The following is a 16328-nucleotide window of genomic DNA, read 5'->3' as shown; positions in this document are numbered from 1 at the left end:
CACCAGGACCCTCTTGCTCCCCTTTCCCCGCCTGATGTCTGCCCCGATATCCTGTTACTCCTTTCTCTCTACTTTCCATCGATCCCTTTCCCCCGGGAGTCACCCTTCTTGGGTTCAGGTTCCAGCTTCCTCTTTATTTGACCTGGGGCACATTACTCAAACTCTCCACTGTAAATGAGTATAATAATCCTTCCCATTTCTGGGGGTCATCAAGAGGGTTAAGGGTGCCATCCGCATAGCATCTACCTACCTCAATAGCGGGAGCTCAGCTTAGGAGCCTTGCTGTAGTTACCATTCACATTCACCTTGGCCTTGCTCTAGGTCCCTGCCTCTCCCTCTCCCAGATCACTGTCCCCCCTCTACCTGGGCCTCCTTTCTTTTTCTCAAAACTTCCCTCCTTCCTGAACCTGAGACCCAAAATACTTGAGGCTCTGGAGAAGAAAGAGCAGCCCAAAGAGAATGCTGCCTGGCTGAGGTTTCCTAGTGGGGAGGGGCTTCTGCCCAGCCTGAGAACCCAGCATGACCCTGTGCAGATCCTGGAGGAGCCTCTGCAAGTCAAGGTCCCACACAGAGACGCACCTGGGTAGATTAGGCCACTACCTGAAGCAATTTCCCCATCTGTGAACCAGAAGAGAGGGGATTGCCTTAGATGTCCCTAAGACACCCTTGAGGGATACTCTGGGAGCTGAGTCCACTCTGGGGACAGGCAGGATATGGCAAACATCTCACCGACACGGGATTTGAATCCTGAGTCCTCCCCTACTTCTCTGAGTCATCTTGGAAAGTCACTCCTCCTCTCTGAGCCTTGTCTCCTCATTGGTAAATTGGGGTCAGACAACAGTCCCTGACTACAAGCTTCCAGGGCTCTTGGGAAGAAATAATGTTGAGGAATGGGGCAGAAAAAGAGAATTGTGCCAAGCTCAGAAACCAGTGCCTTTCCATCACCGGCTGGGCTCCACGTGTTGACCAGCAGATGGCGCCATCGCAGCGCCAGTGTCTCAACCCACGGTCTCCCTACAGTGGGGCTCCAGGTCCCACTCAACCCAACAACTGCCTGCCTGTGCATGGATAGGGCCATCTGTTGTATGTGGCAAAACTCGTTCTAGAGTGTTAAGTAAGAGCCCAAACTTTGCAGCCAACAGACCCGACTGGACTGATTCTACCTCTTTAATAAAGGCAGTGTGACTTTGGGTAACTTGCTTAACATCTCTGAACTCCACTTACTGAAGTTCCGTTGTTATTTGCAAAATGAGGATGGCATCTCCCCTTCTGAGACTGCGACAGGACTGATTTGATGGAGGATGCAGGTGCACCTGCAGGGGGTCCGTGCTCAGTAATGCGGCTAGCATACCTGGCCTGAGAGCGAGGCACCATCTCCTTCCAATCCCAAGATGCCCAAATGAAGCCAAACTGTGTTACCCACATCCACTCCTGTCACCAGGGTTTACTCCTGCCCTCTGTCCTCTGTCTGAAATATTCTCCCCATCTCTGTTTTATGACTTCCTAGAAAATTCGAGACTTGTCGGATTTTTTTCCTAATCGTATTTTTAAACCTTGTTGAGATATAATTTATATCTTATAACACTTTGCTCATTTTGAGTGTATTATTCAGTAAGTCTACCAAGTTGTGTTCAAGACTTGATTTTCAAAATCCTGTATCTTAAATCTGACCTCTCTCCAGAGTCCAGACTCTTCATCAATGCCCCTTGGACGTTGCCACTTGGTTATCCCCAAGCCCCTCTAATTCAATACATCCCCAGCCAAACGCATCATTGTCTTCCCCTCCCATCTTCCCTTTCGAGGGTTACCTCCCTTCTTGGCTTCTTCAGGCCAGCAATTCCATCTTTCCTCTCTGTGTTCTCAGCACTTTGCTCAAGACCTGGCACTTCGTAGACGCTCAAGAAAAATTTACTCTCTTCATGAATAAAATAAACAGCATCATCCTGTTACCCGAGTGTGATTGTTCGTCCCTCATATTCCACCTGCCAATCACCCTGTTGACTCTATCTTGGAACTGTCTGTCCGGAGTCCAACTCTGCCTGCAGCCCCGATGCTCCAGCCTCACACTTCTGCCCTTTGCTATTGCAGTGGCCCATTTTCTGCACTTACCCATGCCCTGTCTCACCCACCCTCTGGTTTTTCTCCCTCTATCTGGTCCCAGAGTGACTTCTCAAAAAAGCTGATATGACCTCATCGTCCTCACCCTAAGAATATGCTACCCGTTCTACTACAATGAAGTCCAGATCCTGTAGCCTGACGCGGGCGGCCCTCCAGGACTCGGTCCCAGCCTACTTCTCCAGCTTCTGCCTCGTCCCTCTCCCCCTCCAACTCTTCCAGGCTCCAGTCACCCCAAACTACAAGAGCAGTATTTCACCATAGCTAAAAGGCAGGTCTAGAGTCAGACTGGCTGGAGTTCCCATCCTGGCAGCAGCACCTCTTTGAGCCTCAGTTTCCTCATCTGTAATATAAGAGTGATATTAGCACCGACCTTGTGCAATTGTTGGGATCACATGAGATGATGAAGTAAAACACTTGGAAAAGTCCTGGCACGTGGTCGGTACTCAGCAACTGTCAGTTTCATTTCACTGCTGGCTCCCTAAGCACAGAAGTTTTTTTTCTCCTTGGGGGTTCATCTTCAGAGACTGTCTTTCCTATTTCTCTCCACCAGGGGTGCTGCAATCTATTCTACAGCTCAGGAGAGATCTGCTCCCTCCCGGAGGCCTGCCCCCAGGCCCCTCGAGTCAGCCCGAATCAGACCTTCCTAGTTCACAGAGTTGATCACACTAGAACCCAGCTAGCCACCTCCCCCAGAGCGAATCGAACAAGTCATTTGCCTCCCATACAGCTCTCAAATCTCTCCCCTTTTCCACATCCCCTCTGCCACCACCCTTATACCAGCCACCACCACTCTGCCCCTTCAGTGTTCTTTCCAGAATAAACAACTACTCTCACTACCCCACCCCGACCCTGCAACACTTCACTGGCTCCCAAGCACGGTCCACCATACCCTCCCCAGCCACATAACGTACCCCATCCTTTCTACCCATTGGATTCCAGCCATACTGGCCTCAGGAGTGCCCTTTCCCCTCAGGGCCTTTGCACATACTGTTTCTTCCACCTGGACCCATTTCCTCATCCCTTCACCTCATTAAACTCCTTCAGATCCCGATCTTCTTGAAGACGTCATCTATGACCCTCCCACCACCACTAAATCAAGATCTCCCGTGATATGTTTCCATAACACTCTGTGCTTCCTCTTCGTAAACATTATCACAGTTTGTAATTATATATTTGAGTGGCTATTTGATAAATATCTGCTTCCCTCACTGTCTTTGAAAGCTTCCTGAGATCAGAGGCTGTCTTGTTCCATTATGTCCCCAGTGGCCTGGCATATACCAGTGGAATGGCTGAATGGAGTTTGGATATTTCCTATGTGTCCCCTCTTCCCCTCTGCTCCCTTGTCAGGTCCTCAGGGGAAGGGCCATAATCCATGTCTGTATTTCCAGACAGACGCCCTACCCCACCCTGGCCTGGAGCACAGTAGGGGATCAACAGATGTCACATGGATGAATGATTACATCTTTTTCCGGTTCTCTTAAGGTTGATATTTTAACCATGCTTAAAGAAACAATGATGTGTTGTGATAAAATATTAATAATATCTACGATAGGCATTGGAACTGGTGGTCACTACCCAATTATTCTCCCAGAAGAGCACGTTCTTTGACCACGAACATCTCTGCAGGTCCTTGCAATTCACGTTCCCAGCCCTGATCAGGTCTGTGGAATTGGGAGGGCAATGTCACTATTTCCCTGTTTTTACGAAAGAGAAAATGGAGGTATAGGAAGATTAAATGGCATGACCAGAGGAGGCTGAGCCAGAGCTCAAACCCAAGCCTTTGGGTCCCCTCTGTGTGACTTTTTCCTCCATACCTCCCAAGTCTGGATGTTGAGCTCCACATGAGCAAACACTACACATTGTCACCCCACTGTACCCAGGGGCTAGTGCAGTGCCTGGTCAGGAGGGGACAGCTCGCAAGAGCTGTTGAATGAATGCATGAGTGAATGAATGCCTCTTAGCTGCAGGGGTCAGACCCCAGGTCATCCACCCGCTTCCAGAAACCACCCAGCAGAGGAGGAGGAAAAAGGGACCTGGGACAAGAGGAAGAAGAGTCACATCCAACAGCGCCTCCTGAGTACAGCACTTGACAGTTTGCAAAGCCTTCACACTCACTGCCTCTTCCTGAGGTCTCAAAGGAGCTCTGCAAGTAACAGAACGAATGAACAGACAAGAAAAAAAGGGGGAAAGCTCTTTTTTTCCTCTTTGCAAAGCTGATGTGTATTCTTCGTTAACAGTTTGGTACTGTGCTGCCCAATAACGTAGCCCCTTACTACACATGGTCATTTAAATTCAAATGAATTAAAATGAAATGCAATAAAAAATTCATCTCCTCAGTCTCACCAGCCACCACTGAAGTGCTCAGTAGTCACATGTGGCTAGTGGCTCTCACATTGGACCATGCAGACACAGAACATTTCCATCACTGCAGAAAATTCTGTTGGACAAAACTGACTTATGACATACAAGTGACAAGCAAAAGGAAAGGGGAAAAATGCCTGTAATTCCATTTCCCAAAGAAAATGAAAGCTAACATTTTGGCGTGGATGTTTCCAGTTTTTCCTATGGGCGGGTATGATACACTGTTGTGTTTTTTTTCCAAAAAATAGGTTAATACTGTACAAACTGTTTTATAGCCTGTTTTTTCACTTATTAAAGAACTTTTCTTTTCTAAAACACCTTTTACATATCTTTTCTAAAACACCTTTTTTAACAGTAGCACAGAATTTGTATGACTAATTAATTTACCCAATTCTCTATTCACATGTATTTTTTTTTTACATATAACTATCAGGGCAACTATTCTTTCTTAAAATTTATTTAAACATTTTGTGTGACAAGAGCTATATTTTATTTTGAAATCATTTTATAATTTTTGCAAAAGTGGTAAATGCTCATTAGAGAGAATTAAATGAAATACATAAAGTATAAAGAAGAAAAAAAGTCCCCAAACCACTCTACCTTAAAATAACCACATTTTCTTTCAATTTTTTATTGTAAGATTTTTTCCCAAACATACAGAAAGTTTAAAAGAGCAGCACAATAAATATCCAAACACCCACCGCCTTGATTCAATAATAGAAACCACCACATTTTAAACATGTTATGACCCTCTTTCTAAACATCCTCCTGGATCTATACTTACAGATATGTAAGGATAAAAATGACATCATATGTTACATGTTGTTCTGCAATCTTTTTTTATATTTTCATTTTTAATAACATATTGCAAATATCTTCTCAAGTGTCACCAAATAGTCTTCTTCCACAGTGACCGTCATGTTTAATAGCCCCTTAGTATCCATCGTATGGATCCATCACAGTTTTCACAGCCCCCTGTGGTTGGAAATTGGTGTTTCCAAGTTTTCACGACAATGAAAATAGAAGCTCAGTGAACATCCTTGTGTCTTTTTGCCTTTAGGGGACACTCTCTTGAGGGTAAGTCCTAGACTGGAGGTTCAGGAGCAGAAGGACATGCCTTCCACAAAGGTTGTGCCGATTTACACTTCCTCTGACGATGCATAAGACTCTCCAGTTACCCACATCCTCATCGGTGCTTTCACTCTTAAGGCGATCATGTATTTACCTTGTATATTTTTACAACACCAAGAGTAAACTGTAATGTAAACTATGGGCTTTGGGTGATAATGATGAGTAAAATGTAGGTTCATCAGTTGTAACAATTGTACCATTGTGGTGTGATCATTGATAATGGTAGAGACGGGCGAGGGGCTGGCGTCAAGGATGTATGGGAACTCTCTGTACTTTCTGCTTCATTTTGCTTTGAAAACGGCTCTAGAAATAAAGTCTATTTTTTAAATGGAAAAATATATATATGTTCATCTTTGCCTCTCTGTCCAGAGATGATCTTATTTTGATTGCTCCTTTTTGAATTTCAGACCTTGCATAATAGTTGGCACATGAGAGATGCTCAATAAAGGAATACTGAATTTGTAGTTGATCCATCCCAGATTGAGCCTAGGGAAGGGCATGACACAAAGAATACAGTGGAAATTCACCTTACTTGGCAAGATGTGTGTGTGTGTGTGTGTGTGTGTGTGTGTGTGTGTGTGTGTTAGGTTTTAAAGTTAGCACATAAATAAAATACTCCATAAAATGTTTGATGAGTGAGTAGATGCTTGAAAATCCTGTAGGAAGATGCCACAGTGGAAACCAACAAATAGCTTCCTGGTTACTCAAACACTTTCATTCATTTAACATGTATTTATTCAGCATCTACTATGAGCCAGGCACTGTTCTAGATAATACAGTAGAGCATGTAACAAAGCCTCTGCTTTGTGGAGCTAACATTCTATGGGGTACGGGGGAGACATACGATAAAAAATCAACAACGAAATGTGCATGTGCATTCGATGGTGATGAGTGCTACGAAAAAAAGTAAAGCAGTAGAGGGGGCCAGAAAGCGGTAGAAGGGAAGGAAGATGGGGTGCTATTTGACATGGGGTGGCGGGGGAAAGCGTCTTTAATGATGAACAGAAGTGAGCCCTGCGGATGGATACAGGGGCCAGATGGTCCACTCTTGGCGGTGGTAACAGCAAGTGCAAAGGTCCTGAGGTGCGACTGTGCTTGGCTGCTCAAAAAAATAGCAGGAATGCCACAGTAGCCGAAGTGAGGAACGGGAAAGCAGAAGGAGATAAGGTAAGGAGGATGGACACAGCTCATGTAAGGCCTTCTAGGAATGGAAAGGCATTAAGATTTTCTTCGAGGGAGAGGGGAGTCTCCAGAGGGATTGAAAAGAAGAATGAATAGATTTGGCTTTATTTGATTTTAAAAGATGGTGCTGGCTAGGATATGGAGTGTCGAACATGAGGGGAGGGATACGGGTAGAAGCAGAGAGCTCCATTGGGAGGCTGTTACACAAATCTAGCTAAGAAACGATGGTCCCTCTGACACAGGTAGTAGCCGTGGAGGTGGGGAGGGTCAGATTCTGGATATCTTTTGAAAGTAGTTTTTTGCTGGGCCAGATATGGGTAGGAGAGAGGAGTCAAGGATGAACCGACTTGTAGCCCAAGCAACAGAAAAGATGGAGTTGTCATTTGCTGAGATGGGAAGACCAGAGGGTCAGGGAGGATCAGGCAAGTGGAGAGGTCCAAGGGCCAACTTGCAGGGAGCTCCAGCACGAGGACATCAGGAAGGTGAGGGAGAAGGAAACTGAACAGGGGTCCTGTGAGGTGGGAGGGGAACCAAGAGAGTGGGATTCAGGAAGATACGGGAAGAATGTGTACGTGGAGGAGGGCTCAATCCCCTGATCAGAAGCTGATGATGAGGACTGAGAAATGACTGGAGTTAGGCAGCATGAGGTCATTGATGACAAGAACAGTTTCAGTGAAGCATTGAGGGTGAGAGCCCAACTAGAGTGAGTTGAAGAGAGAAAGGGAAAGGGAAAAGAACAATTAAGATTGTCAATCCGGAAACTTCTTGGAGAAATTTTGCTAGAAAGGGAAGTAAAGAAAAGTGCCTGTGGCCATGTGCATCCTTGCAGGGGTGCGTTTGTTTAAGATGAGAATTGCTGCCTGATTGTGTTGATGGGAATGAACTAGTAGAATGGGTGGAAACCCAATGCTGCGGGAGAGACAGGAGGGATTGCTGGATGATGTCCTGGACTAGACAAGAGGGATCTTAGTGCAGCGCCAAGTGGAGGGTGTGGTCTTAGAAGTAAACACAAGGCATCTGTGTAACGGGAGAGGCAGAGCAATGGGCACAGATGCCATCAGGTGAGCCGAGGGCGAGGTGGGAGTTCTGGGGAAGTTTCCTTCGATTGCTTCTGTTTTCCCATTGAAACAGGAAGCAGGGTCATCCATCAGCTGACAGGGAATATGGCAGGTTCTTTCTCTGGTGTTGTTACAGATAGCTGTGGCTTCCGCTGACCATTAGATGAAGTGGTTGGCTTTTATGTAGGGCCACACAATATAAAAAGCCTTTGAATGCCTGAATCACATTCCACATGGTGAGAGCCCATACTCTGCTGGGTGTGGGGGAAATGGGACCAACTGGGGGACTGTGGCAGGGCACATTAGGTCAGGTCCCTCATCAGGATGTGAGCGCTCACGGGATGGAATGGGAATGTAACTGCATAGCAGTGATTCATGCATGTCACTCTCTTTCTTCTCTCCTACATGTGTGTGTCAACGTGTGTAAGTTAAATGCACCATGATGAGGACCCCACTGTAAATGTCACAGCTGGAACCTCAGGCCTCCTGACTCCAGGCCAGTATCCTCTCTACCACGTGACTCCCTCTCTCACCACATGTCAGCAGGAAACAACAAAACTGCAGGAAAGAGATTGACCTGCATAGGCCGAAAGGAGGCAGAGAGGGTCTAACTCAGAGAATTCTAAGACATCAGAGCTGCGCAAGTCCCCACAGATCATCTGGTCCAACAATCCAACAACCTTATTTCACTGGTTTATTTTACAACATCCTTATTTTATTTTATTTCTCAGCTCAGGCTGGAGAGGTTCAGTGACTTGCCCAAGATCCTCATCATCCCCGCCATCCTCATCATTGTCATTACCGTCATTGTCATCTTCATGGCAGCTAGCCTGTGTGGTTACTCCCTGCTGCCAAGCTGCATCTGAGATAGCCACTCTCATTATTTTCATTTTACAGGTGGGGAACATCACAGAGCAGATAAAGTACCACTTGGGAGACCTTCCTCTCACCCTCTCTGTAAAAATCTTGAGTGGAGATCTCACACTGGGCCGATAACCCTCAGATATGAGGCAGAAGGGGGCTCCCCTTGAAACCTGAAAGCAGTAAATTTAAGATCAATAAAGGGAAGTTTTGCTTTGCACAGAAGGGGTACTGGCTAAAAATACTAGTGGCTACAAGAAATATTTAGATGAATTCATAGATAGTTGATCTTCACGCGGCAGTTAGAGTGATCTTTTAAAAACACATATCACAACACTCTACTGTCCAAAACTTTCCACTGCACTTGGAATAAAATCCAGACTCTTCACCCTGATGGCTTCCCCGCCCTCCTCTCCTGCCCCTCACCTCCTTGCTCACTTGGCTCCAGCCGTGCTGCTCTCCTTGCTGTCTCCTGGATATGCCACACTCTTCCTACCTCGGGGCTTTTGCATGTACCCCTGGGCTACTCTCTCTGCTCTTTGCACTGGTGGCTCTTTCTCATCCATCAGCCTAAATGTCATCTCCTTCAGGGGGCTTTCCCTGCATGGCCACCCAACTAAGTTAGTGCCCGGTCACTCTGTCTTGTTGCCTGGTGGTTTTCTTCCTTGCCCTACCACAAGCCACATTATTTTATGTATTTATTTACTTGTTTTGTGTCCATCTCCTTCCACTGGACAGTGAGCTCCACAAGGGCAGTGTCCTCGTCTGTCTTTTCATCCCCATGTCCCCAGAACCAGTACTATGCTGGCATAGTGCCTGGCATGTGCTAGTTATTTATTCAGCACCAACTATGCTGGATACAGTCCTAAACCCTTTTATATGAACTAACACATTCAGTCTCCACATATCAACTCTGTAACAGAGGTGATGTTCATATCATCCTTCTTTTATAGATAAGGAAACCAAGGTACAGATTTACTAGAAATTTACCCATGGTTGTAGCTAGTGAGTGACAGAGAAGAGATTAAAATTCAGGCAAAGGGGCTCCAGAGTCTACATTCTTAACTATAACTGTCTTTCCCTCTCCAGTATTTATTGAGAAGGTCATCAGTTGACATTTGAGAAACATGAATGAATGAATGAATGAATGAGAGGCAAAGGGATGGGTACAAAGGGCCCTAGAATCAGATAGATGTGGGTTTGGCACCCAGCTCTGTCTCCTGTAAACTTGGACCTCAGATTCTCACTCTATTAAGAAACAGAAACAAAAAACTTTGCCGAGGATGCCTCAAAGCAATAAGAACTAAACAACCTAATAAAAAAGTGGGCAAAAGGCTTGAACAGGAAATTCACTGAAAAAGAAACCAGAATGCAAAATAAACAAATGAAAAGATGCTTCAGCTCATTAGGGAAATGCAAATAATCAAGACTGACATATTAAGGACAATGAAGAAGTCTGCTCACACTAAGTATTGGCAACTGGACTCTCCTTCACTGTGGCAGAGGAAGTGGAGAGTGTTCATCAGTACAAGTGCTTTGGAGAACAATCTGGCAGCACTTGTAAAGCTGCACATGTGTGTGCTTGATGAGCCACAATTTCAATCTGAGGTCTGTATCTCAGAGAAACTCCTGCATGTGTGCACCAAGAGACATGTGTCAGGATGATCATGGCAGCCCTATTAGTTATAGCAAAACACTAGAAACAACTTACATGCCCCTTGACTGGAGAACAGATGAAATAACTGAAATCTATTTAGACAATGGAGTACTGGACAGATGGAAAAAATGAATGAATGAATGACAGCTAACATGTCTGTGTTTTAGAAACATAGTGATGCAGAAAAAAAATCAAGCCAAAGAAGAATGTATACGCATCATACTATTTATATAAAGGTCAAAAAAGCAAATAAAACGATGCATAGTATAGGATTCATCCCCATACGGTGACACTACTTTTTTTTCAAAGCAATAATTGGTGACCACAAAATTCAAGACTATGTTGACCTCTGGAGTGAGGCAAGGAACAGAATTGCGGAGGCACACAGGGGGCTTCAACAGCGCTGGTGACGTTCAAGTTCCTAAGTTGAGAAAATGGGTTCACATTCATCATAATTTTGTATTAATCAAATATTACATAATAAAAAAAATTTTAAACTTCTGTAGTTCCCAGGGTTGTTTAAGATTCAAATGAGAGTGTGGATAGAGTTGCTTGCTTATTCAACAAGCATCTACCACATGCAAGGCATCCTCTTAGTCACCAGGGAAGATAGAAAAGGAAGAGAACATGATCCAACTGGGAGAAGGGGGCTCAAGATCAGAGCAGTGAAGAACATCAGCTTTGGAGCTAGAGAGACCTCGGTACGAATCCCAGCTCTGCTACTTACCAGCTGTGTGACCTTGGGCGAGTTACCCAGTGTCCCTCTTCCTCAGTTTTCTCATTTGTAAGTCAAGAATAACAATCATGAGAAAGCTATGAGGCTGAGCTAAAGCTGTAAAGATAATTGGCTTGCCATGGTACTGAGCATTCAGGACGAGCTCAGCAAATGTCACTGTTCGTGCAAAGTGCTGAGGAGGTGGGTTCTCTGTGCCCAGATGAGAGCTGAATGGGAGGAGGAGGAGTTTGGACTGGATGCTGAAGGCTCCGGGGATCACTTGAAGGCTTGTTTGAAACAGGCAGAGATGGGATTTGTGTCTTAGAAAGATCCCCTCGGCTAAAGTGAGGGAGGGGTAAACCCAGAGCCAGGAAGGCTGTTTAAGAGGCTGTTAAAATAATCGAAGTGAGAGATTACAGAATCCTGAACTAGCGGGTCCCGAGTGCACAGGGACAGGAGTACTGGAAAGAAGGGGACAGATTCTAGAGCTATTGGGGAGATAAAGTTGGTTGGACTGGAAGAATATGTGGGGGCGAAGGAGCAGAAATCATCTGGGACAATACCCAGGTGTGACGCCCTGAGACAGGGAACCCAGAAGGAGAAGCATGTTGGAGGGGAGATCAAGATGATGGGTTCAGAGTCGGCCAAGTTGAGATGTGGTGCTTGGGGGTCACCAAGTGGCGATGTCACGGAGGTACTGCATTTACTCGTTCAGGTGGGGCTCAGCTTGCAGAAGGTAACAGGAGTGGGCGAGGTGGTCCAGGAAGGGTATGGAGAGTGTGCAGGGGCCAGGGCGCCTGTGATCCAGAGGAAAGGGGAGGAGGAGAGGGGAGGGGCTGTAAAGGAGAGAGGTGGAAAATAGTAAGGTGAGGTCTCCCAGGAGCTGAGGGAGGTGAGAGCTTGAAGGAGGAGGGTGGGACCGTCCTAGAATCAGATGTCGCAGAGAGGCTAAGAAAAGGCCGCCAGATCTGGCCATCCGGGGTTGTCAATACTCTGGGCACGAACATTTTCCTGGCATGGTGGGGACTGAGTTTTGGAGAAGCTCCATGGTGAAGGGCTTTTCTCATTAATACTTCAGTCTCAAGAAGTATTGTTCTCATCCCCACTCAACAGACGAGCAAATGGAGGCCCTGAGGACAGGGACTTACTTGGCCAATACTGGGGACAAGTTCCATCTCTAACTTGTGTGTGGCAGTTAGGAAAAACAAACTCACATCATCTGAACTTACAATACCTGAACCTGGAGATTCTCAAACTTTAGCCTGCACATAAAACACCGGAGATTGGTATGAATTCCCAGGCTCTTAGGCCCCAAACTGCAGAGATTCGATTCAGCAGGTGCGAAGCAGTGTCTGGGGACCTGTTTTGTTAACCAGCACCCCAGGTGATTCTGTGCAGGTGATGGAGGGCCACCCTTGAGACGGCATTAACCCAATCCCGTGCCGCACACTTGGAATTTGAGGCGGTAGAGTGGTCCTGGACCCTGAAGCTACTGGTTTCTGGCGATCAGTTAGGGCTCTGGCTGCAGCTGGGAGCGGGCTGGGGCTGGGGGAGGCAGAGGGTGGTAATAAAGAAACAACAGGAAGCTCAGCTTTTATTAGCCCTGGGTACTCGCAGCTGCAGGTGAGTAATCTGATTTCTGCGGCGTCCTGTTTTCTCCGCTGCCTGGCGGTTCCTCGACACCCACTCACCTGCCACCAGCCACGGGAGAAAGGGCAGGTGGGAGGGAGGATGGGCGTGGGGCTCCGCCTGTCTGGGTCCCTCGCCCACGCCCACGCGGCACACCCGCCACACACCCGCCGCGCCAGAGCCACCGGCCGTGCACCTGCGGCGCTCACTGCCGGGAGGGGCGGGTGGAGATGACAGGGCACCCACTCGAGGCCCTGCCCACCCCTCGCGGGAGCCGAGCCCCCTGGCGAAGGACGTGTTCGGCCGGATCAGAAAGCCCGGTGCTATCTCTCCGCTCTGCGGTTGACTTCCGAGCCTCAGTGGCCGCCTCTGTAAAATAGAAGAATATCCACCTCCCAGAGTCAGGCTGGCGATGGGGAAGAGATGGGAACGTTATAAACTCTAAAGTGCTGTATCAATACCGAGGCATCAGGAAGAACCCGTCTACAAGAGGCAAGTCTCTTAACTGCTCTGTGCCTAAGGTTCCCCATTCGTAGAATGGGAATGATGAACCCTTCCTCAAAAGCAGATGATGCCCACAAGGTGCCTAGAACACTGTACACAGTAAGGGCAGTAGCTGTCCTTGTGGTGACCGTTATGGTTACTCGTAGCCCAATCTGGAATTCGTCACTCTCTCTTCTTACCCAGGTCCTCTGATTTCCCTTGGTTCTCAGCTCCCATCTGGGAAATGGGGAGGTTGGGCAAGGCTTGGATCGGAAAACTCTGAGGGTCTGAGAGAGTTAAGGGCTTGCCCTAAACTGGGGATTGGTTCTGTTCCTAGCTCTCTGAACCAAGTTTTCCATCTGTAAAATAGGTTTTGGGTTTGTTTGTTTGTTTGTTTGTTTTCGATAACACGTTCCCTGACAATCCACCGAGATGTAAAGACCCCACGAGAAAATAAACCTGGAAACATTTTGTAAACTGTAAAGTGCTGTCCACATGCAAAGGACTGTGATTATGATTTCTTCCAGGTGCCTCTTTGTCTAAGACATCAAAGATTAGTCGAGAACCTAACTAGATTTAGCCAGTGAGTTTCAGAGCATCCCCGTGAAAAGGGCCATTTAGTGTCTGCCTTCTCGGAGAGCCGACGACATCATGCCTCGCTGGCACGGGGTGGAGAGAGATTGAACCTCAGGGTCTTCATGGTCCGGTTAGCCCCGAGAGGCAGAGGTGTCCTGGGAGCACAGACAACGGAGGAAGCGGACTCCCTAGGGGTCGGGCAGGGGTTACAGGGAGGAGGACTTCCCGGAGGAGTCAACTTGCAGAAGACTTTTGAGGTTGTACTTCACATGAGGAGAAGAGGCGACACATTCCCGGCAGGGACAAATTCCAGCAGAAAAATCCAGGGTTGAGAAAATGCGTAGTGTGTTCAGGGAAAGGGCGTGACAGGTGGCTGAAACTCAGGGCGGGAAGAAGAATTAGGGTTCACGATGACGACAGGTTGGGCAGGGGTTCTGGTGCTGATGGGGAACCATGCAACATTTGAAGCAGGGGAGCGACATGGTCAGCTTTGGGTTCTAGAAAGATCAGTGTGGTGACAGGTACAGAGGATGGATGAAGGCAAGGAAGAAGAAAGGGGACGGACTGAAGTTGTCGTCATGAGTTGAAGGTGGCCTGAACCAAGGCAATGGCAAGGGGCAGGAAACGGGACAGATGAGAGAGAACTTTCTAAAACAGCACAGCAGTGCTTACAGTAGAACAGTTTGAGGGAGAGAGTGTAAAGATGACTGAATTTTCTGTCGCCGGAGCCTGAGGTAGGCGGTGACAGCATTGACGGGGTTGGGGAACCCAGGAAGGGAGCAGGGTGAGGTCGTCTTTGAGATTCCTGTCAGACGTTCATTCCTCAGGAGCTGTCTGATCTAGGCACCCAGATGTGGGAGTAGATGAGACTCAATATCATCCAAGTAGAAGCTAGAGAGAGAGAGAATATTGTATTAGTCAGGAATTTTTGGTTGTGACAGAAACTCTATTCAAACTAGGTTAAGGACACAAATTAAAAAGAAAAAAGAGAACTTAAGAATTGAATGGTTCCTTTATCTTGGCATTTCAAGGGTGTGTGAGTTTCAGGATGGATCCAGGGTTCCCATTTAATGTCTTTGGGTGATCTCCCCACCACCCCCATCAGTCAGCTCTTTTTGCTTCTGACTTTCTTTAAGAGTGAGCCTCCTTCTGTCTCATGGCAGCAGGCCCTCTTCAGTCCCAGGGAAGAAGCTCACGCATTTACATTCTATCAGCTAACACTTCAGAGAAAGAAAACCAATGGTCCCCAGTGGCTCCATCACAATCCCAGGGAGGGCCCTGATTGACTGAGCCTGCATGACATGCCCAGGCCCAACCCACTCATTGTATCAAGGAGAAGGGGGCCCTGTATTGGCCCACTTGCCCTTCCCAGTGGGTGGGGCCCTCTGATGCACACCCCACCATCCCACATGGACAAGAAATGGGAGGGGATGGGAAAACATGCCAGACAGACAAAAATACATCCCTGTCTCCGTTCACTATAAGGTTTGAGGGTAGAACCCTGGGAACACCAACATTTAAGGGTTGCACAGAACTTGAGAAGGAGAATGAGGGGTATGAGGGAAGTCTGGGAGAAGCAAGGTCTTCGAGAGAAGAGAGCAGTTCTACAAGGAGAGAATGGTCAAAGGCCAATTCTAGAAGGAGCGACAGGCTCCCATTGTTCTGGGTTCCCATCACTCACCCTCACCTGGACCGGAGAGGCTGTGAGCCCTGGCTGGGCCACTACAGATTCTGCCATCACCCCCAGTAGAGCCTGTTTCCTTCTCTGTGAAATACGGATATTAACAGAACGCCCACCCCATAGGATGACGGAGAGATGTAAGATGGAACTGAGAAATGCTTACTTACCCCAATGCCTGGCACATAGTAAATGCTCAGTAGTAGTGCTGGCAGAAGAAATAACAGTGGTAGTAGTAATAGCACACAGAATCCCTCTGCTCTGCCCTGATAGGGCAGAAAATAGAGCTAATAAATTCAGCACCAGTGAGGCATCATTCATTCATTCATTCATTCATTCATAGACTGCTGTACATCAGTCCCTATGCCAGACACAGCAGATGCCAAGGAGACTAGAACACAGGAGTAGTGTAGGATACGGACACCGTGGTGGATAGTTATGATACAAGACCAAAAGTGCCATAGAGACCAGGCTGTGGGAGCCCACAGAAACTCGGTCCATATGGAGGCACCAGGGTAGCCCCCTAAGAAGGCAATATTTGAGATGAGTCTGAAGGGCAATGATGAAGGCCAAAAAAAGCTGACAGTTGTGAACACTCTCAATGGGGCAGATACTGGGTGTGCTGAGCATTTCTGCATGTGAGGTAGGGCCTGTTGTCCCCATTACAAGGATGAGGGAATGAGGGCCCAGAGAGGGTAGGCAGCTTACTCAGAGTTCTCATGCTTTTAAGTGGGGGCACCAGGCTGGCCCAGGGGCCTGACCCCACTGGATAAATTTACCAGGTGAAGAAGAGAGGAGAGAGGAAGTGGGGCAGACAGAAAAGGACAATGTGACCGCCCTCTGGGATGCCGAGAAGGAGCCAGGATTCCCACACCGGCA

Source organism: Pteropus medius, unplaced genomic scaffold (genome assembly GCF_902729225.1).
Source record: "Pteropus medius unplaced genomic scaffold, Ma_sr-lr_union100, whole genome shotgun sequence".
NCBI classification, from domain to species: Eukaryota; Metazoa; Chordata; class Mammalia; order Chiroptera; family Pteropodidae; genus Pteropus; species Pteropus medius.
The sequence above is the reverse complement of the archived record's forward strand: the minus strand, read 5'-3'. Positions refer to the sequence as shown.